At 35.1% G+C, this 22,502-nt stretch overlaps 1 long non-coding RNA gene across 1 annotated transcript in view; it reads right to left on the bottom strand.

Annotated features, from left to right (window-relative positions):
• Positions 1-14,938, bottom strand: part of LOC101326260 (uncharacterized) — a 41,018-nt gene extending 26,080 nt beyond the window's left edge. The window contains exon 1 of the long non-coding RNA XR_004528094.2: positions 14,137-14,938. This is a non-coding gene — a long non-coding RNA (uncharacterized lncRNA). The remainder of the gene's footprint in view (positions 1-14,136) is intronic.
• Positions 14,939-22,502: the final 7,564 nt, after the last annotated feature.

Genomic DNA, 22,502 nt, shown 5'->3' with positions numbered 1-22,502 from the left:
TTGAAAGCCATTTACCTTGAAACTTCTCTTTGCTACATTAATTTGAAAGCAGATGTTTGGGAGAATAGTATCTTCTGTCTAGTCACATGGTCACTTCATTATTGCTGTTACAGGAAAACAGTACTCATCAACGTGATGGTCAACTTTAGTGTAACTATTAAATTTAATATCTTCTTATGCATGAAGTGTATAGAATACATTTGTAAAAAAATATATATAGCCCATTTCTCAAGGCTCTTATAGAGTTCCAAGAAACAGAATCATACACAGCAGATTTTAATCTTTGAGTAGATTTCCTTGTCCTAGTCCCAGCCTGATCAAATACATTGGCTTCTTTACTCAAAGCCTAGAGTGAAGTGGTTAACAATGAAACTAGTTGCTATGAGTCTGATCCCCAATTTGGTCACATGCTGACCATTTAAACTTGGGCAGGTTATTTAATTTCTTGGTACCTCTGTTTCCTTATCTGTACAATGGGTATAATAAAAATATTAATATTAGGTTGAACTGTATAAAATTAGTATTTTTGAAAGTCAAAATAAGCAGAATATGGAGTAATTAAATATTTATCCTCATAGGTTGTTATAAGAATTAATAAATGTGAGCACTGAGAATAGTGTTAGCGTATCATAAGCATTCAATAAACATTGGCTACTATTATTATACAAATTCTATCCACCCTTTCTAGGGAGAACTCTCATTTCATTTACTTCCCAGATTGCTTTCACTACTTTGTTCTTAACATTACTGTCTAAACCAGTCCTGTGGAAATAGCTCATGTAAAATCTTATGACAATTCTTTTTCTGTCATTTAATCATTTTAATATTTACTCCCCATCTAGTGAAATAAAAACTTCCTTAAAAAAGTAGAAACATACTGAAAACAGTATTCATCCTCTCCTCTCACTACTAAAATTTGTTCTGATTTGGACCAATTACAAGCAGTTTTCCCATGTTCAAAAAATTTTCTTGTGTATGAATTATGTATATGTATGTCTGTGCATGTTGAGAGAAAGAAATCTTTAATTCCCTTCTTTGTCCTTTTTCTGAAGTCCTTTGGTAGTTTCTACTTTCCACATTCGTGATAGCTCATACCATTGACTTTTAGCCTATCTAGCAAGATTGCATAAACCTGCTGGGTCCATACAAATCTAGTAGGAATCATAGTCTAAAATACTGGTAAAGAAATTTTCACATACAATGCATAAAAAGCACGAAGTCCCTAAAAAAACATTCCTTGGAAATAAAGAGTAAAGAAATACATATATATATGAAGTAAAATATATGAAGTAAAATATATGGACCATTTTAGGCTATTCCAACTGCCAGTGTCAAGGTGCCATCTTTTAGAATGAGAGGGCATCATAGAGTCCCAACTCTATACTTTAAAAATTAGATAACAACATGAGATGATTTTCTGATCTTTTAAAATTAAGCAATTTAATTCTTCTTTTTTAATGGCACATTTATACAGGTAATAACGTTCTCAGTTTGGTATTAGTCCATAAAATGAAGCAAGTAATCTGCAATGATTTCAGTGGTAAACAAAATCTGCTCAGTACTAAAACTTGTATACATTTGTAAAAATAACAGCAGTAACCTAAGTGCTGCTGAGGCAGGGGTAAGACACTTTGCTCTCTGGGATTGCACATAACTCAGAGATGTGTGCTAATTTCTCAGTCCTTTGTCTCTACATTCAAACTCTTTAGAAAGCAAATCTACTGCTTAGTTTTATCTGTAATCTCTATAGTAAAGATTAAATCTGAGCTCTGATCTTTGATATATACACTGATGTTCATATCAAACCACTTATAAAACCTCTCTCTTTTTCTCCTAAGGTATACAGTTCTATCAATAACTCAGTTGGACATTTTGCAGTTGTTCTTTTTACTCCTCTCTCTCCCTGTTTAGTCCCTCTATCCCACTGCATCCCATCACCCATCAGTTCTATGTACTCCATCACGCTAGACCAGAGTGCCTTTTGTTATGTGCAGACTGTGCAAAGATCTTTCTAAAGGGAGTCTTAAATTCTCCTTGAAAGTGGTCATGTCCTATATTGGTGTTTCCCGTTTTTGGTCTCCTCACTTTCCAACACTTTCTATTGTAGAATTACAGAGTACAAAGCTGTGTAAATCAGCAAGTCTCTCCTTTCATATTGCCTAGGTTTGGAAACTGACTCGTCCTCTTTTTGGCTAGGTGAGTTGGCAAGTTGATTTAAGGTCATGTGACTGTAAAATGGGTAAAATAATAGTACCTTCTCATAGATACTTGTGAAGATTAAATGAATTTGTATATATGAAGCTCTTAGTAACACTAAATAACACTAAATTAATTATTTAATATATAGTATATCAGTATATAGTATATTTGATATCAATCTCTAAATGCAGATTTTGTTATATCTAACCCCTACCAGAAAACATACACCAACTGTTATTGTCTATCATGTCATTAATTACAGTCTTCTGCGTAATGTTCAAAACTACCTAAATCTTACCACATGTTGTCTTTCTAATCATCTCTCTTGTTAATCCTGTATTTCTGGCACATTTTCTACATTGTTCCTTCCCTCATCACATTTAGTTGCATTTCCACAACTTTATCCATCGTATTAACCAGTTCTTTGACACTTTTACTGCAGTCTACTTTGGACACTCAAAGTTTTATTCTTCAAAATTCAACTCAAGTCTCTCCTTCTTCCTGAAGTTATTGAGTACTCTGAGAAAGTTCTCTTTCTAAATAACATTTATTTTTCCATATTCTATACTTTAGAATTCAATTATAGAGTTTCATAGGTCTCTATATGTTTTTACAATTTGCTTTTCCCCAGTTAAAACTTATATTTCTTGAGATAAATATTTATTTTATTCTCTCTTAGCCTCTATACAAAAGCAAATTTCTGATGTCTGAAAACTCTTATTTCCTCAGGATTAGCCATTGTGAATTTAGAGATAAGTATTAAACTATTAAAATAGATGCTAGCACCTCTCCTGCATCTCTCCTGCCATCTAACAGAATCTATATGTATAATATTGTTTAATAATAATAAAAAAATATAGTTGTTCACTATTCAGCTATTGATCATCAATTATGTATCAGAAAAAAATAGTCTTAATGTAAAATGCTATGCACTGGAAGATTGTTGTGACTTTTCTATTCTGAAAACTTTTCCATAATATAAGTTATAGTCTGTGTGTTAGAACTGACCCTGTTCTCTCTACACAGAAAATTCAGAAGGGAAGCACAGTTTATAGAATAAGAAGTGTGTTGAGCAATGACAATTCTCTGTCACACCATTAGATAACCGTCACCTCACCATCACCTGTATGTCTCTGTTGAACTGTATAAAAAATGGTATCAAGAAATCTGGCAATTCCAAGGAAGGAGATGGCATTCAACTTATAATATTTTTTTCAATTAAATGTATACAGTTGAAGATAGGCAATCTGTTAGTAACAGAAAAGATAGAAATTACTATATTATTACTAAGCCAATATAGCAGGCAAGTATAGAAAGTGTACCTTAAAATGTCCTATTTTTCTGTCTTTTATACTGAGACAACAGCTGTAATGGTACAATGAGACAATTTATTTAAACTGTAAAACATAAGCATTTTAGCTAAGCAACAAAAACAAAGCATTGGAAAATAATAACTTCTTGTCCTAAGAAACTTGATTTGAAATTAAATCTACATATTTATTTGTCAAACATGGATGAGACAGATAATGGTCTTGGCAGGAACAGAAATTGCAGTGTAAGTTGGTAGTCTAGCCCATTTTATGAACCAGTTCTTGTTCTCCAGTGTGCACTGTGCTTACTAACATCTAGACCATTGACATCTGATCCACGCTGAGAGCTGAGGCAAGCACTCAGATATGTTTTATTTGGCCAGCATTAGGTTTAGAAAATGAACACACATGCCTTTAGGCAGGCACACACTTTTAAATTCCAGTAGTCCCTCTCTTCACTTTATCTTTTTCTTGGCATCTTCAAAATTTTTTGTTAAGTTTGTCTTCAAACCCTTGAAGCCACTTGAAATTTGAATTTTCCATCCCTGGTTTAGGACTTCAGCAGATCTGCTACTCCTTATCCTAGTTTTCTGTCTCTTTATCAATTAAAGTTGGTGAGTGTGAAGCTGAATTAGAAAGAACTAGGATTGAGTTAAATTTTGGCTTGTTGTGCAAAGTCTATATACCAAGTCATTTTATTTTTAGTTAAAACTATAGTCAACTTATTATGCATGTATTGGGGTATGTCCTATATATCATTTCTGAAAATATTTTTTAAGAGTCAAGTATAAAACTTCGTCAATAGGAAATATCAATATTTATAAGACAATCATATATTATTACACATATTTTAAAAAGCAGTTTAGCAAACAAAAAATTATTTTTTTACCAGTTTTGCCAAATATTCCTGTATCAGTATTAAACACAATTATGTTTAAGTTATGTATAAGAAATATCATTTTACTTTTCTGAATATTAACCAGAGTGCAACTACTTCTGTAAATATACTCTCACAAAATACAGTTACTTATTTCTTATTCAAAAGCATATCAATATATGGTTTGGACATAATTAAAAGCAATTAATAATAAGCAGTTAAGGAATACAAAAAATAACTAGATTAAAATATGATATCAAAAAGTCATCACGAGAGGAGGAGAATACAAATGCAGGTTTTTAAAAATGCATTTGAAATTGAGATCAACAACTTAAAACAGTCATACATGTATATATACACTGCTATACAAAAACCACATGGTAACCACAAATCAAAAGCCTATAATACATATACACACAAAAAAGAAAACAGAATAAATCATAACACTAAAGATAGCCATCAAATTACAAGAGAAGAGAACAAAAGAGGAAGGGAAGGAAAAAGACCTACAAAAATGAATCCAAAAATATTAATAAAATGGCAATAAGAACATAAATATCAATATAAATAAATATCAATAATTACATGAAATATAAATGGACTAAATGCTCCAACCAAAAGACAGAATGGCTGAATGGATACAAAAACAGACCCATATATATGCTGTGAACAAGAGACTCACTTCAGATCTAAAGCACAGACTGAAAGTGAGGGGTGGAAAAAGGTATTCCATGCAAAAGGAATTCAGAAGAAAGCCAGAGTAGCAATACTTATATAAGACAAAATAGATTTTAAAATAAAAACAGTTATAAGAGACAGAGAAAGACACTCCATAATGATCAAGGGATCGAACCAAGAAGAAGATATAATACTTGTAAATATATATGCACCCAAAATAGGAGCACCTAAACATATAAGGCACATAATAATGGACATAAGAGGAGAAATTGACAATAACACAATAATAATAGAGGATTTTTAACACCCCTCTTACATCATATAGATCATCCACATATAAAATCAGTAAGGAAACACTGGCCTTAAGTGACACATTAGGCCAAATGGACTTAATTGATTATATGGAACATTCCACTTGAGAGCAGCAGAATACACATTCATTCCAAGTGCACCTGGAACATTCTCCAGGATAGATCACATGCTAGGCCACAAAAGAAGCCTTGGTAAATTTAAGAAAATTGAAATTATATTAAGCACCTTTTCTGACCACAGTGCAATGAGACTTGAAATAAACTGCAAGAAAAAAACTGCAACAAAACAAAACAAAACAAAACACGTGGAGGCTAAACAATATGTTACTAAACAACCAATGGATCACTAAAGAAATCAAAGAGGAAATCAAAAATTACCTAGAGAGAAATGAAAATGAAACATGATGATCCAAAACCAGTGCTTTGCAGCAAAGGCAGTTCTAAGAGAGAAGTTTCCTGTAATACAAGTTTACCTCAGGAAACAAGAAAAATCTCAGTTAAACAATCTTAACTTACACCTAAAGGAACTAGAGAAAGAAGAACAAAAAGAAACCTGCAGTTAGTAGAAAGAAAGAAATCATAAACATCAGAGCAGACAAAAATGAAATAGAAACTAAAAAAAATCAATAAAACTAAAAGCTGGTTCTTTGAAAAGATAAACAAACTTGATAAAGCTTTAGCCAGACTCATCAAGAAAAAAAAGAAATAGCCCAAATCAGTAAAATCAGAAATGAAAAAGCATAAGTTATAACTGACACCACAGATGTACAAAAGATCATAAGAGACTACTATGAACAACTGTGTGCCAGTAAAATGGACAAGCTAGACTAAGAAATGGACAAGTTCTAAGATACAGTCTCCCAAGACTGAACCAGGAAGAAATAGAAAATATGAACAGACCAATTATGAGTAATGAAATTCAATCAATAATTTAAAAACTCCGAATAAATAAAAGTACAGGATCAGATGGATTTACGGTGAATTCTACTAAATATTTAGAGAATAATTGACACCTATCCTTCTGAAACTATTCCAAAAAATTGCAAAGGAAGGAATACTTTCGAACTCATTCTACGAGGCCAGTGTCATCCTGATACCAAAACCAGACATAGTACAGAAAAAGAAAACCAAAAGCCAATATCACTGATGAACATAGATGCAAAAATTCTTAACAATATGTTAGCAAACCAAATCCAACAATATGTTAAAAGGATCATACATCATGATCAAGTGGGATTTATTCCAGGGATGGAAGGATTTTTCAGTATCTGCAAATCAAACAGTGTGATACACCACATTAACAAAATGAAGAATAAAAACCATATGATCATCTTAATAGATGCAGAAAAAGCTTTTGATAAAACTCAACATCCATTTATGATAAAAATTCTCCAGGAGGTGGGCACAGAGGTAACCTACCTCAGCATAATGAAGGTCATGCATAACAAACCACAGCTAACATCATACTCAATGGTGAGAAGCTGAAAGTATTTCCTCTAAGATAAGGAACAAGACAAGGATGTACGCTCTTTCCACTTTTCTTCAACATGGTTTTGGAAGTCCTAGCCTCACCAATCAGAGAAGAAAAAGAAATAAAAGGAATCTAAATTGGAAAGGAAGAAGTAAAACTGTCACTATTTGCAAATGACATATATTATACATAGAAAATCCTAAATCTGCCACCAGAAAACTACTAAAGTTCATCAATGAATACAGTAAACTTGCAGGATACAAAATTAATATAGACATCTGTTGCATTTCTATACACTAACAATGAACTATCAGAAAGAGAAATTAAGGAAACAATCCCATTTACCATTGCGTCAAAAAGAATGTAGTACCTAGAAATAAACCTACCTAAGGAGGTAACAGACCTGTACTTGGAAAACTATATGACACTGATGAAAGAAATTAAAGACAACACAAACAGATGCAAAGATATACTGTGTTCGTGGATTGGATGAATTAATATTATTAAAATGAGAATACCACCTAAGGCAAACTAGAGATTTGGTGCAATCCCTATCAAAATACCAATGGCATTTTCCACAAACTAGAATAAATAATTTAAAAATCTCTATGGAAACACAAAAGACACCAAATAACCAAAATAATCTTGAGGAAAAAAAAAATGGAGCTAGAGGAATCAAGCTTCTTGACTTCAGAGAATTATACAAAGTTACAGTAATCAAAACAGTATTGTATTACCACAAAAACAGATACATAGATCAATGGAGCAGAATAGGGAGCACAGAAATAAACCCATACCTATGATCAATTAAACTTCAACAAAGGAGACAAGAACATACAATGGAGAAAAGACATTCTCTTCAGCAAGTTGTGTTGCAAAAGCTGGACAACCTCATGAGAATCAATGAAACTAAACACTCCCTCATACCATATACAAAAATATACTCAAAATGGATTAAAGACCTAAATTTAAAACTGGATATCATAAAACTCCTAGAGGAAAACATAGGCAGAACGCTCTGTGACATAAATCGCAGCAATAGTTTTTTAGCTCTGTCTCAAAAAGCAAAGGAAATAGAAGCAAAAATAAACAAATGGGACCTAATGAAACTTAAAAGCTTTTGCAGAACAAAGGAAAGATTGACGACACAAAAAGACAACTTACTGAATGGAAGAAAATATTTGTAAATGCTATGACCATGGATAAGAGGTTAATATCAAAAATATATAAACATCTCATACAACTCAACATCAAAAGAAAACCCAAACCTAACAACCTATTTTAAAAATGGGCAGAAGAACTTACTAGACATTTTTAAAAGAGGATATCAGATGGCCAATGGACATATGACAAGATATACAACATTGCTAATCATTAGGAAAATACAAATCAAAACCACAATGAGATATCACTCACACCTGTCAGAATGGCTATCATTAAAAACATGACAAATAAGAAATGTTGGCGAGGATGTGGAGAAAAGGGAACCCTGAGTCATTGTTGGTAGTAATGTAAATTGGTGCAGCCACTGTGGAAAATAGTGTGGAGGTTTCTCAAAAAAACTGAAAATAGAACTACCATATGACTCAGAAATTCCACTCCTGGCTATATATGTGAAAAAAACAAAAACACTAATGTGAAAAGATACGTGCACCCTAGTATTCATAGCTGCATTATTTTCAGTTGCCAAGATACGGAAGCATCTTCAGTGGTCATCAACAGATGAATGGATAAAGAAGTGGTATATTTTCACAAAGGAATAAATACTCAGCCATGAGAATTTTTTTAGCTATTTGCAGTGATATAGATGGACTTGGAGGGCATTGTGTTAAGTGAAATAAGACAGACGGAAAAGGCAAATACTGTATGATATCACTTATATGTGGAATCTAAAATATACAACAAAGTAGTGAAAAAAGAAAAGCAGCAGGCTCATAGATATAGACAACAAACTAGTGGTTACCTGTGAGGAGAGGAGAGGAGGGAGGGACAATATAGGCCTAGGGGATAAATGGTGAAGAAAATATTTAAGGTAGTGGATGCCTAGTTTCTGTGATAGGCCTTGTTTTCTTACTAATCTCAAATATATATATTTTAACATATTCTAGTGCAGTATTGTTCATTTTGTCATGGACAACTGATTAATGACAATTCTGTTAAAATCAACCAGATGGTGTCCGTATGTATTTCACCTAGTCAATCTTATCTTTGGTATCTTTATATGATATATGCTTATTTCATAAAGATGGCAAGAAAACTTTTAGTGGAATGAGTAGATCCTATTGTAACAAAGAATTTATTATTCTAATATTTGAAAATATACTCATTTGAGCTATTTTGGTTGCAACAGGATTTTTTTTAAATGGAGTTGACCTGACATTGATAAGCAGATTGTGCTTTGTAGCTTTTAATCAAATATTCCCTACTTCAAAATGCCCCTGGCCAGGAAAAACAAAAATGCCAACAGAATGGAGGCTATAGACAAAAAAGAGGCACACATAATATTTTTGTCAACCTTGCAAATATAGTAATAAAAATTATATTTTGTTATGGCCTCAGATTTTCTCTCCATAGCTTTGTTGTGGTAGAAACACCACTCTTATGAATTTATTAGTATTTCTTTCCACTTTAGGAACCACTTAGTTTTTCAGAATTATTACCAGCATAGCTAAGAAAATAAGGGAAATTAGAGTTTCCCCAAAATGCAGAAAGACAAATGTTATAAAAAATTTTCATGGCAGTTTATTAATATTTTACTCTTTTTATCTATTAGGATTTCCCTTTACCTGTTTCACTGTAAGTCAGGATAAACAAACTGATTCACACTGAGGTCCTGGTGGCTAAGAAGCTTGAATAGTCATGAGTGTCACATGTTTTTTTTTTTTTTCCATTGTAAGTGAAAAACTCACAAGCCTAAACAAGTGACTTATTTTTCCTGTGGAATTTTATGTGTCACTGAGCAAGTAGGGTGGGCTTTTTATTAATTGCTTGGGGGTGGAGGGTGAAGAATAACAGGCTACCTCCTATGGATTTGGCCAGGGTTGTCATAATGCGATGGAACAAGTTATGTAAACCTGATAATAATGACTAGATATTCTCAGGTAGATAATTGTACAGCACCTGAAAATTTTCGTGGAACATAATCTTTTAAACGGTCATTGTAATTGCTAAGTAGAGAATGTCACCCAGGTGTCCTGTACTGTATACAAGTGATCATATTCAGGGGAGCTTATCAAGTAATATTTTACTGAATGCCCATTTCATAGAACATTCCCCAGTTTTCACCTTCAAGTTGTACCTAAGGTGGTCATTAAAATAAAGGGATCCAACCTGGTGTAATTGAGACTGGTAGACTGAAAATGAAACCAAAGCCTGATATGCTGCCACTTAATGGCTCTATACCTCAAATTCCTCATGTGTAACACAAGATGCTAAGATGAGATCTGTAGTTTTTAATTTAAGCAGCTGAACTGGCTCTTCACTCAAATTCTTACACGGAAGACCAAGCAGAGTGACTATGATTACAACAGTGGTGGCAGCCCTGAGACCCCGATGTCCTTTGCAGTTCTGACAGATGGAATATAAAATGATTTAAAAATTATAATTTGGTTGTTGCTAATATGGATATACGTGTGTATATTTGCTACTTTTCGGATTCTATGCCATCACCTAGTTGACAATCTATCTGACCTTTACCAGAATCATTCTCCTTTATTCAAGCATCCCCATGGACTAGAGGGAAGAGTCCCAAGGGGCAAAGAGTCCCAAGAAAGTCCACTGGAGAACCCAGGGGGCAACACGTTCTTCAGTGCCTCCCTCTTTAAACCTGAAAACTCATTATTATGACTTCTAAGAACCCTGAGCTGAGAGACATCAAATCATGGGCAGACCTGCGTACTGCCTAGACTCTGTCTGCTTTAAAGTTAAAACTAAAGTGACAGTGTACACAACCCACTGCTGTTGAGTCAAGTTCATCAGAAAACAGAAGTGTCAATAATTTATTGTGTTGAATCGCATGGTTAGGCAGTTCCTAGTCTAACTCTGAATGATGCATAAGCAATGATACAAGAGTTACTCTAACATTCCTGCACATGTGTACTGATATTTTCAACAGAAAAAGATTGAGTTTATCTACTTTTTCAAGTTTTTAACTGCATGACTCACTTTTGTTACCTTGATGTAAGTTTCCATGTTTTTCCCTCTAAGAATAGGGAACATATTTCACATGAGTGTAGTCCTGCTTTATCAGCAGCTTTGCTTTCTGTGGTTTCAGTTACCCACAGTCACATAAGGTCAACTGAGGGCAACTAAAACTGTCCAAAGCAAAATCTTGAATAAGGGGTACTGCTTAGGGTTTGGTGCTATCCATGGTTTCAGGGCCATGCTGAAAGTCTTGGAAGGTACCCCACGACACCCATGGATAAGGGAGTGATTACCGTACTTGGGTACATTTATTATGCTTCAGTGCCTTGTCACCATGAATAAGTATTGCTATCATAATCATACTTTAACCTTATGCTTCATACTGCAAAATTATAAATACAGTTGACCCTTGAATAACACAGAGGGGTTATAGGCACGGACCCTGTACACAGTGGAAAAACCACATTATGACTATATAGTCAGCCTTCCTTATCTGTGGTTCTGCATGGATTCAACCAACCACCCATTGTGGATTGGGCAGTACTGTAGTTTTTATTGAAAAAAATCTGCATAAAAATGGACCCTTGAAGTTTCAACCTGTTTTGTTCAAGGGTCACCTGTAGTTTTATTCACCTGAAGCAAAAGAGGGACAAACACATTATGTAAGGCATGCACTGAGTACATAAGAAGAAAGTTCAGGTTACTCAGCACATCCTATTCAACAGCTTTTCCATTTATGTTTATCTTCAAACAAAAAAAACCAAAACATGTGGTTTGTCCCCACTTTTCTCTCAAATGCAGTTATTTATAGCAAGTAAAATTTTTTCTTGCTTACTTGGTTTTCTTAACAATGCAGCATCTTACATATTAAAATTTATTTTATTTGCTAATTTTAGATTAAACTTTTTTCTTTATTGTTTCTTCTTCGTAGAAATAGACAAGATATTGATGTCTGTAGTAATTTACTGCTTGTTTAAAGTACTTAAATTTAGAAAACAAAGGTGCTGGAAAGAAAATTAATTATTAAGACTTATGTCAAGTAGAGAAAGTAAAAAGTATGTTTTAAGATATCACTAATCACATACTTTTCTTGAGTCTGTAGGGATATCAGCTGTATCCTATCAGTTCATAGATCATAAATTCTATTTCTTTTGTAGAATTCGTGAGTATATCTACATGTGGGCTTTCTTTGAAAGAAGGAAGAATAGAATTTTTCTGTTTCTTTTTTTGTTGTCATATCTTCATAGTGTTTCTAGAATGAGCAGTATGCCTTTGCACTATGTTGCACTGGTGGTAGGAACTGAGGCTGAGCTCTAAAAAGCATCTCCAATACGTAGTTCAGAACAACAGAGAAAGTTCCCAGGGAGTCTGTAATTATTCCCATGTGTGGATACAGCCGTGTTCCCTGGGAAACTCCACCTAGAAAAGGCATCACCCAGGGACTTCCCTGATGGCTCTTTGGTTGAGAATCTGCCTGCCAATGCAGGGGACATGGGTTCGATCCCTGGTCCGGGAAGATCGCACATGCCACAGAGCAGCTAAGCCCATGCGCTACAACTACTGAGCCTGCGTGCCACAGCTACTGAAGCCCGCGCACATAGAGCCCATGCTCCACAACAAGAGAAGCCACCACAATGAGAAGCCTGTGCACCACAATGAAAAGTAGCCCCCGCTCGCTGCAACTAGAGAAACCCGCATGCAGCAATGAAGACCCAAAACAGCCAAAAATAAACTAATTAAAAAAAAAAATAAAAAAAAAATAAAAGCCATCACCCAGAGGTAAAATTTCCTGGGATGTGAACTACGAAACTTTAAAACAGTTTCAGATTACAAGAATATATACTTGTACCATAAATGAATGCCAAGACCTGGATGACATTTTCTAACTCATGAGTGAGTATCACAAATTTCCTATTCTATCCATAAGTCTTCTTTCCATTTTTCCTTAGAATAGGGAATCAGATCAGACACCTCTGTTTTCCACTAGCCACACACTATTATTCTTTTGATACTCAATCTTCCTCACCTAATAAATACAGTATCTGCCCATAAAACTCAGTTTTAGAGTTTTGAGTGTAATTAACACAACAACAGGTTGAATATGAGTGGTGAAATTTAGCTTTCAAAATTAATTAAGTTCCTTTTCACACTCTTACTTTACACGATATCTAGGTGTGTTTATAAAGCCATGATTCCCTAGACATGAGTAAAATGCAGATACACATCCAAGCTAGTTAAACCAGTCATTTAAATCTGGTTGTGTTTCATCATGTGGAAACAGAAGGTCATTAGACTAGTACGTATTTTACATGTGATCCCAATATGTAAAGATAGTTAAAAGAACAGCTATTCTGGTCAAAGTGGGAACTATGGCCCATTCCCCTTCCAGTCACATCTCATTTGGGCTCTAAGTCATCCCCACAGAACCCAAGGGCTCTGTGGAAAATGTTTAAATAACTAGATTAGGAGATCTCCAACACATTTTTTTTCTTGAACTTACCATAATCCTTTTAATATACTTGTGCATTTCCAACCTATCAGAATATATGGAGGTAAAAATATGTAATAGAAAAAAGTTTATAGATATCTATAATATAAAACAATAATATACATCACTAAATTATGTTTTTCAAATACAACAACTTAAAACTTGTTTTGGATGGGCCCTGAACCAAGATGGTGGAGTAGAAGGATGTGCTCTCACTCCCTCTTGTGAGAACACCAGAATCACAACTAGCTGCTGGACAGTAATCGACAGGAAGACACTGGAACTCACCAAAAAAGATACCCCACAGCCAAAGACAAAGGCGAAGCCACAATGAGACGGTAGGAGGGGTGCAATCACAGTAAATCAAATCCCGTAACTGCTGGGTGGGTGACTCACAGACTGGAGAACACTTATACCACAGAAGTCCTCCCACTGGAGTGAAGGTTCTGAGCCCCACATCAGGCTTCCCAACCTAGGGATCCGGCAACTGGAGGAGGAATTCCTAGAGAATCAGACTTTGAAGGCTAGTGGAATTTGATTGCAGGACTTTGACAGGACTGGGGGAAACAAAGTCCACTCTTGGAGGGCACACACAAAGTGTGCGCATCGGGACCCATGGGAAGGAGCAGTGACCCCAGGGGAGAATGAACCAGACCTACCTGCTCGTATTGGAGGGTCTCCTGCAGAGGCAGGAGGTGGCTGTGGCTCACCGTGTAGACAAGGACACTGGCAGCAGAAGTTCTGGCAAGTACTCCTTGGCATGAGCCCTCCCAGAGTCTGTCATTATACCCAACAAAGAGCCCAGGTAGACTCCAGTGTTGGGTTGCCTCAGGCCAAACAACCAACAGGGAGGGAACCCAGCCCCATCTATCAGCAGACAAGTGGATTAAAGTTTAACTGAGCTCTGCCCACCAGAGCAAGAGTCAGCTCTACCCACCACCAGTCCCTCCCATCAGGAAACTTGCACAAACCTCTTAGATAGCCTCATCCACCAGAGGGCAGACAGCAGAAGCAAGAAGAATGACAATCCTGCAGCCTGTGGAACAAAAACCACATTCACAGAAAGATAGACAAGATGAAAAGGCAGAGGGCTATGTACCAGATGAAGGAACAAGGTAAAACCCCAGAAAAACAACAAAATGAAGTGGAGATAGGCAACCTTCCAGAAAAAGAATTCAGAATAATGATAGTGAAGATGATCCAGGACCTCAAAAAAAGAATGGAGGCAAAGATCGAGAAGATGCAAGAAATGTTTTAACAAATACCCAGAAGAATTAAGTAACAAACAAACAGAGATGTACAATACAATAACTGAAATGAAAACTATACTAGAAGAAATCAATAGCAGAATACCTGAGGCAGAAGAACGGCTAAGTGACCTGGAAGACAGAATGGTGGAACTCACTGCTGCGGAACAGAATAAAGAAAAAAGCATGAAAAGAAATGAAGACAGCCTAAGAAACCTCTGGGACAATATTAAATACAACAACATTCTCATTATAGGGGTCCCAGAAGGAGAAGAGACAGGGAAAGGACCAGAGAAAATATTTGAAGAGATTATAGTCAGAAACTTCCCCTAACATGGGAAAGGAAATAGCCAACCAAGTTCAGGAAGCACAGCAAGTCCCAACAAGTCCCATACATACACAGCAAGTCCCAATAGTCCCATTCTACTTGTGTTTCTACAAGTAGAAACACGCCGAGACACATAGTAATCAAATTGGCAAAAATTAAAGACAAAGAAAAATTATTGAAAGCAGCAAGGGAAGAATGACAAATAACATACAAGGAAACTCCCATAAGGTTAACAGCTGATTTGTCAGCAGAAACGCTACAAGCCAGAAGGGAGTGACATGATACACTTAAAGTGATGAAAGGGAAGGATCTACAACCAAGAGTACTCTACCCCAGCAAGGATCTCATTCAGATTCAAGGGATCAAAAGCTTTACAGACAAAAGCTAAAGAAAAGCTAAAAGAATTCAGCACCACTAAACCAGCTCTACAACAAATGGTAAAGGAACTTCTCTAGGCAAGAAACACAAGAGAAGAAAAGGACCTACAAAAACAAACCCAAAACAATTAAGAAAATGGTCATAGGAACATACATATTGATAATTACCTTAAACGTGAATGGATTAAATGCTCCAGCCAAAAGACACAGGCTTGCTGAATGGACACAAAAAGAAGACCCATATATATGCTGTCTACAAGAGACCCACTTCAGACCTAGGGACACATACAGACTGAAAGTGAGGGTATGGAAAAAAGATATTCCATGCAAATAGAAATCAAAAGAAACTGGAGTAGCAATACTCATATCAGATAAAATAGACTTTAAAATAAAGAATGTTACAAGAGACAAGGAAGGACATGACACAATGATCAAGGGATCAATCCAAGAAGAAGATACAATTATAAATGTATATGTACCCAAAATAGGAACACCTCAATACATAAGGCAACTGCAAACAGCTGTAAAAGAGGAAATCAACAGTAACACAGTAATAGTGAGGGACTTTACACCTCACTTACACCAATGGACAGATCATCCAAAATGAACATAAATAAGGAAACAGAAGCTCTAAATGACACAATAGACCAGATAGATTGAATTGATATTTTTGAATTTATTTGAATTGATATTTCTGTATTTATTCTGACCAGCTGAATAAATACTTCTAAGTCAGCCTTGAAAGACAACCTAACAGTAACAGGCAGAAATACATTTAGTTCATTAGGTCATATTTAAACCAGTCCTCATTGGATTGCTTGTGCTGTCCCTTCTGGGCATGTGTTGGATCCTCATTTGCTAGCTGTGCCATTTGCTAGCTGTGCAATACAACTGGAAAGGAATCCAAAGCACTCTTCTTCCTCAAGCGTTGCATTATTTTTCCAGAGTATTTTGAATGACACATTTATTGTAAAATTAATAAGTTATAAAAAAAATTTTAGGTATATTGAGATTCTTTTTTCCAATGTCAGACCACTTAATTACGATAAAGTAGAACTGACCTGTGTAATCTCATTATGCTTTTCATTTAAGAAGAGTAACTTATGGACATTTTAGGTAATCTAAAAAGATGATTTCCTTATATCTGTGACCTTTTATCTTTGTTATGTTAGTAAAAAAGGTAGTATAAAGGCTAATTTAATAATTATTTTGATTAAGAATGTCTATTTTATTGTATTTAATCTGCTTTGATACATTTCCTTCTCAGCCTTAATTCTCACAAATACACATATGCAGACCCTCCAGTGTGACAATTCAGAAACAGCCCACCAACACAGGAGTTCAGATGTCATTTTAAACAGCATATGTTAAACATATTGAAAGGATAGTTAAATGATAATGAAAATATGAAGACTATTAGAGAAAGGTGATTCAGAAGAAAATACATGTAACATAGATGCATAAGTTGACACTGAATTTACTTGGATCACTATGTAATCAATGGCCTAATGCCATCCAGTCCTCTGTCTCTGAAGAGGAAAATGTCACACCCTCCCATGAGCAGCCCAAAGAATCAAATTTACATTCCCAAAGGCAGCTGTTAAGTGTTCAGTCCCATAGACAACAGTTCCTTAGTAGCTTAGCACACAAGACCCAGAAAATGCAGAGCTAGTATAGTCTGCATTTACATTTTGAGCAAAACATTCAGCTTGAGCAGTAAGGCAGAAAAATGCTGTACCCATTTCTAATGTATGTTGGGGTTTCCGCTTTAAAAAGATTGTGTATGTGCAATAGTTTGAAAGGATATTTTTTATGAGGGTATACCTTGCCTTATGTAAATCCACCAGAGCACTAGACAAATTCAGTGGAGTGAAAGCTAAAACTGTCAACGTGCTAAAGTCAGCTTAGGCACAGTGCTTTGGGAGCTCTTCTTTTTCTTCTGAAAGACCACTTAGAATTTGGAAACAGACAGACATAAGTGACTCCTGATGTTACCAACACTAGTTATATTGATTGGGGATTAGGAGTTAAATAACTACTTATTCATATTTTCTTAATCAGAAAATGGAGAAAACTAAATAAGAGAATCATAATAGGAATTAATTGAGGTGAGCTGTGTGCAACACTTGACAGGGGCCTGATTATGAGGCAACAAAGTGCTTCCCTTTCCATAGGTCCCTTTCCCCTTTTCTCTCTTTGCTATAGCTCCTGGAGGTTACGTCTCTCTGTCTGACATATATTTGACCTATTTTTTTTGTCCTGTCTCTGCATCTACTAGAATGTTGGCTTCATGGGAGGGGAGATAGTTTCATCTGTTTAGAGGTATAAAATGAGAAGTCTTGTTCAACCACCAGTTCTGTTCCTCAGAAGTGACTGATGTCAGGTGTGTCCTCATACCCTCCATTAATTTTAAGAATTTTAAACTTATATACATATGTGTATGGACTATTACATACACTGAATCATACTTTCTGCAACTTGCCTCTTTTAATATCAAGTACCTTGGAGATATTCTCATATCATTGATAGTGTTAACTCTCTTTTTTTTTCCATTATTAAAAAATAGTCCATAATAAATGTAGTAGTCTTTTAAATGACCAGTATCATTTTTAATGAAACTTTTGATTTTTCTAGTTCTCTGATCTTACAAAAACAATGCTAAAAATTCATGCCTGTATAGTTTTGTTTATGTGCTTGGGCACTAATAAGCAGAAAGTGAAATTTCTGGGTTGAAAGTACGTACTTTTTTTTGATAGGGAGAGTTTTACCAAATTTCAGTTCATACAGGTAAACAACAATGTGTGAAAATGCTTCTCTCCATACATCACTCACCCTGGTTTATACTGCACTTTAAGTTTTTAGCATTTATTGGTAAATATTTAATTAAGTGAAGTTTAACGTATTTTCTTAATTATATTGGCATTTACATTTTAAAATATTAATGATAATATCTTTTTTCCCCTTGTGGGTTTATCCCTTCCTTATTAATTAGTAAGCCTTCTTACAGTTGACAAGTAAAAAATTTTTTGACTATTTCAGAGTTTATTTTTATTGTATTTTTATAAATTACTGAAATTTTCAAGTTTTATGCCATTAATTTTCACAGTAATTCCTTTTAAGTATTGTGTCATGTTTTGAAAGGCTTTCTCCAAGAATATGAAAAATAGTGAACAAACTTTCGTCTAGCATTTGTATGGTTTCAGAAAATCCTTTATAACATTATTTCTAGATAAGCTGATTCATGGAATTTAACACTTGTGAAGTAAAGGAGGTAAAAGAGTAAGTTGAGTAATTGTAAATATCCCAACATATTTGAGTAGCAGATGACAGATACATAATAAGAGTTCTAGAAGAAGAATCACATGGCCTGAGTTCTGACCACAGCTTTATTAATAATAATGGGTTTTGTGAACTGGGCAGCACATAGTCATCATATTCCTGATTTCCTCTTTTGTCAAAGAGAATAACTACAAGCCTTAAGCTGAAAACCAAGTCATATGGTAGATTTAAATTTTAAAACGTAAAGCTATATGTATTGGGTTGGCCCAAAAGTTCGTTCGGGTTTTTCCGTAACATCTTTTTTATTTTTAAACATCTTTATTGGAGTGTAATTGCTTTACAATGGTGTGTTAGTTTCTGCTTTATAACAAAGTGAATCAGTTATACATATATATATGTTCCCATATCTCTTCCCTCTTGCGTCTCCCTCCCTCCCACCCTCGCTATCCCACTCCTCTAGGTGGTCACAAAGCACCGAGCTGATCTCCCTGTGCTATGCGGCTGCTTCCCATTAGCTATCTATTTTAGGTTTGGTAGTGTATATAAGTCCATGCCACTCTCTCACTTTGTCCCAGCGTACCCTTCCCCCTCCCCATATCCTCAAGTCCATTCTCTAGTAGGTCTGTGTCTTTATTCCCATCTTGCCCCTACGTTCTTCATGACCATTTTTTTTTAGATTCTATATATATGTGTTAGCATACTGTATTTATTTTTCTTTCTGACTTACTTCACTCTGTATGACAGACTCTAGGTCCACCCACATCACTACAAATAGCTCTATTTCGTTTCTTTTTATGGCTAAGTAATATTCCATTGTATATATGTGCCACATCTTCTTTATCCATTCATCTGATGATGGACACTTAGGTTGCTTCCATGTCCTGGCTATTGTAAATAGAGCTGCAATGAACATTTTGGTACATGACTCTTTTTGAATTATGGTTTTCTCAGGGTATATGCCCAGGAGTGGGATTGCTGGGTCGTATGGTAGTTCTATTTTTAGTTTTTTAAGGAACGTCCATACTGTTCTCCATAGTGGCTGTATCAACTTACATTCCCACCAACAGTGCAAAACGGTTCCCTTTTCTCCACACCCTCTCCAGCATTTATTGTTTCTAGATTTTTTGATGATGGCCATTCTGACCAGTGTGAGATGATATCTCATTGTAGTTATGATTTGTATTTCTCTAATGATTACTGATGTTGAGCATTCTTTCATGTGTTTGTTGGCAGTCTGTATATCTTCTCTGGAGAAATGTCTATTTAGGTCTTCTGCCCATTTTTGGGTTGGGTTGCTTGTTTTTTTGATATTGAGCTGCATGAGCTGCTTGTAAACTTTGGAGATTAATCCTTTGTCAGTTGCTTCATTTGCAAATATTTTCTCCCATTCTGAGGGTTGTCTTTTGGTCTTGTTTATGGTTTCCTTTGCTGTGCAAAAGCTTTTAAGTTTCATTAGGTCCCATTTTTTTTATTTTTGTTTTTATTTCCATTTCTCTAGGAGGTGGGTCAAAAAGGATCTTGCTGTGATTTATGTCATAGAGTGCTCTGTTTATTTTTTTCCGTACATCTTACAGAGAAACCCGAATGAACTTTTGGGCCAAGCCAATAGATTCTATGTAGTAGATAAAGTCTATAAAGAGATTCATTTATTTTTTTTACAGTCCAGCAAATGAAAAGAATTTTAATATTATATGCATTGCAATTCTAACAAAGACCTATGAATTACATGGGTAAGCAAAGACCTATAAATTACGGTGATGATACAGTAACAGAGTGAATATGTATTGGGACCTTACTATCTGCCATTTGTCCAAATAAGTGTTTCACGTATGTTATCTCATTGACCTATCATACCACTTACTATGTTCTTTAGAGAACTAGTTGAGGTCACACAGCTAATATTTGCAAAAGGACTGAAACCCAGATAGACTGACTGAGGAACCTATACTCTATTCTAAAAGAAAAAAATATATATATATATAAACGAGTTCTTGATCAATACCAACTTTACATATTGTTTTCAAGACATTTGTACACATTGAATAACAATTTTAAATAACCTGATATTAGAAAAGAAAATGATATCTATATACAACAAAGAAGGAATGAACAATGACAGCATTCTGTAAGTGGCAAGTAATAGAATTATTTTGAGATTAAATAAAACAAATAAAATTCATTCTAAAGACCTGTAACACATACCCTGTACACATACACTGTAAAGTATCTCAAAACATTAGTTACCAGTGTAAAACCATAAGGTAAAATATGTTTCATCACTTTAATCCTTTGGGTAACTAACCATAGAGATTTACACACAGGTATTTATGCACATACATAATACACATGATTGTGTGTCTGTGTGCATATATACATAAGCAAACATATTTCTTCAATCGCTGCTTTGTTCATTAATAGAAATATTACACCAATGGGAGGTTATACCTGCTTTGTATTGTGAGCAGGGTCTTCACATGCAAGGGTAAAAATAAAAACATATGTACATAATTTAAGAAGAGAATATTGAATGCACAAGACATAGCAGGGTATGGTAAAGCCAGTGAAAGCTTGAGTGATTAAAATGGAGGTTACTGATATCACCTTTAAAAGAAAATTTAAAGGACACCATTAAAGATGAAATGTAGACTATCAGGGTCATTAAAATTTAGACTTAAACGATGTAGTTTAATGAATCAAACCACAGAATGAAAGTAAACCTACTGCATTAAAGATATAAAATAAACTTATCCACATGTTTTATAGAAGCCGCAGTAGGAGCCGTGTGTAAAAGACAGATTAAAGAGAGAGCACTTTTGTATATGTGGATAGCTCTCATGTGGGCAGGGCCAGATTAATATGTAAATTTCATGGGCCTGCTGAAAATGTTGGCAGACCTAATCTTCACTTGAACTTTTGCAAAGCTGACTTAACTCTCTACAAGAAGGGGGAAGAAGTCATTTTTATGATCTTATCTATATACACATACCTATGTAACCTCACACTCATATGTATCCTTGTATGTACATATGCACGTGTATTCATGCACATGTGTGTTTTTGTGTGTTGCACCTTGTACTTCCCTTTGCTCACCTGCTTCAAAATTTTATATGTAACAGGAAATTTTTGTCATGACTAGGAAGTTAAGGTTCAGGTGCCTTAGGCACTCCCACAAATAATCTATTCTAGTTTGGAACTTGACTGCTGCCAGCAGAAGTTGAGGGTTGTCCTCATTAATTTCCATCCAAGCATTTTCTTAGGGAGTAAAGAGGGTTCTTTTTTGAGCCAACATGTATCTTCTTTATCTTCCTTATATTGTACCCATTTATCTGGAGCTCCTGAAATATATGAAAGATGCATAGTCCCTCTATCACTTAGCAGCCCTGTTGAAAAGAAGTACTAAACATTTCCTCATGCTGGCTTTTCCAAACTGGAATTCTGTAAGTTACTACCCCAAATATTTTTTTTAGTATTTTAAGTTTTTTGATAGGAATTAAACATTTCACATTTACGTACAGTTAAAATCACTTTTTTGGTATACAGTTTGATGAATTTTTACACATGCATAGACTAGGTTCTTACAGTCTCGTGCACAGACAGCGTGCAGAAAATTTCCAGCACCCGTGTAATTTCTTTGTGCCCCCCACCCCCCCAGCCCGCCCCAGTGCTAACCCGGTGAACCCAGATCTGTTCGCTATGCTTGTAGTTTTTGCCTCTTCTAGGATATCATGCAAGTGGATGTTGTTATACAGTATGTGGCCTCTTGAGAATGGCTTCTTTCACTTAGCGTAACACAT

This window comes from Tursiops truncatus, chromosome 9 (genome assembly GCF_011762595.2).
Source record: "Tursiops truncatus isolate mTurTru1 chromosome 9, mTurTru1.mat.Y, whole genome shotgun sequence".
NCBI classification, from domain to species: domain Eukaryota; kingdom Metazoa; phylum Chordata; class Mammalia; order Artiodactyla; family Delphinidae; genus Tursiops; species Tursiops truncatus.
The sequence above is the reverse complement of the archived record's forward strand: the minus strand, read 5'-3'. Positions and strand labels throughout refer to the sequence as shown.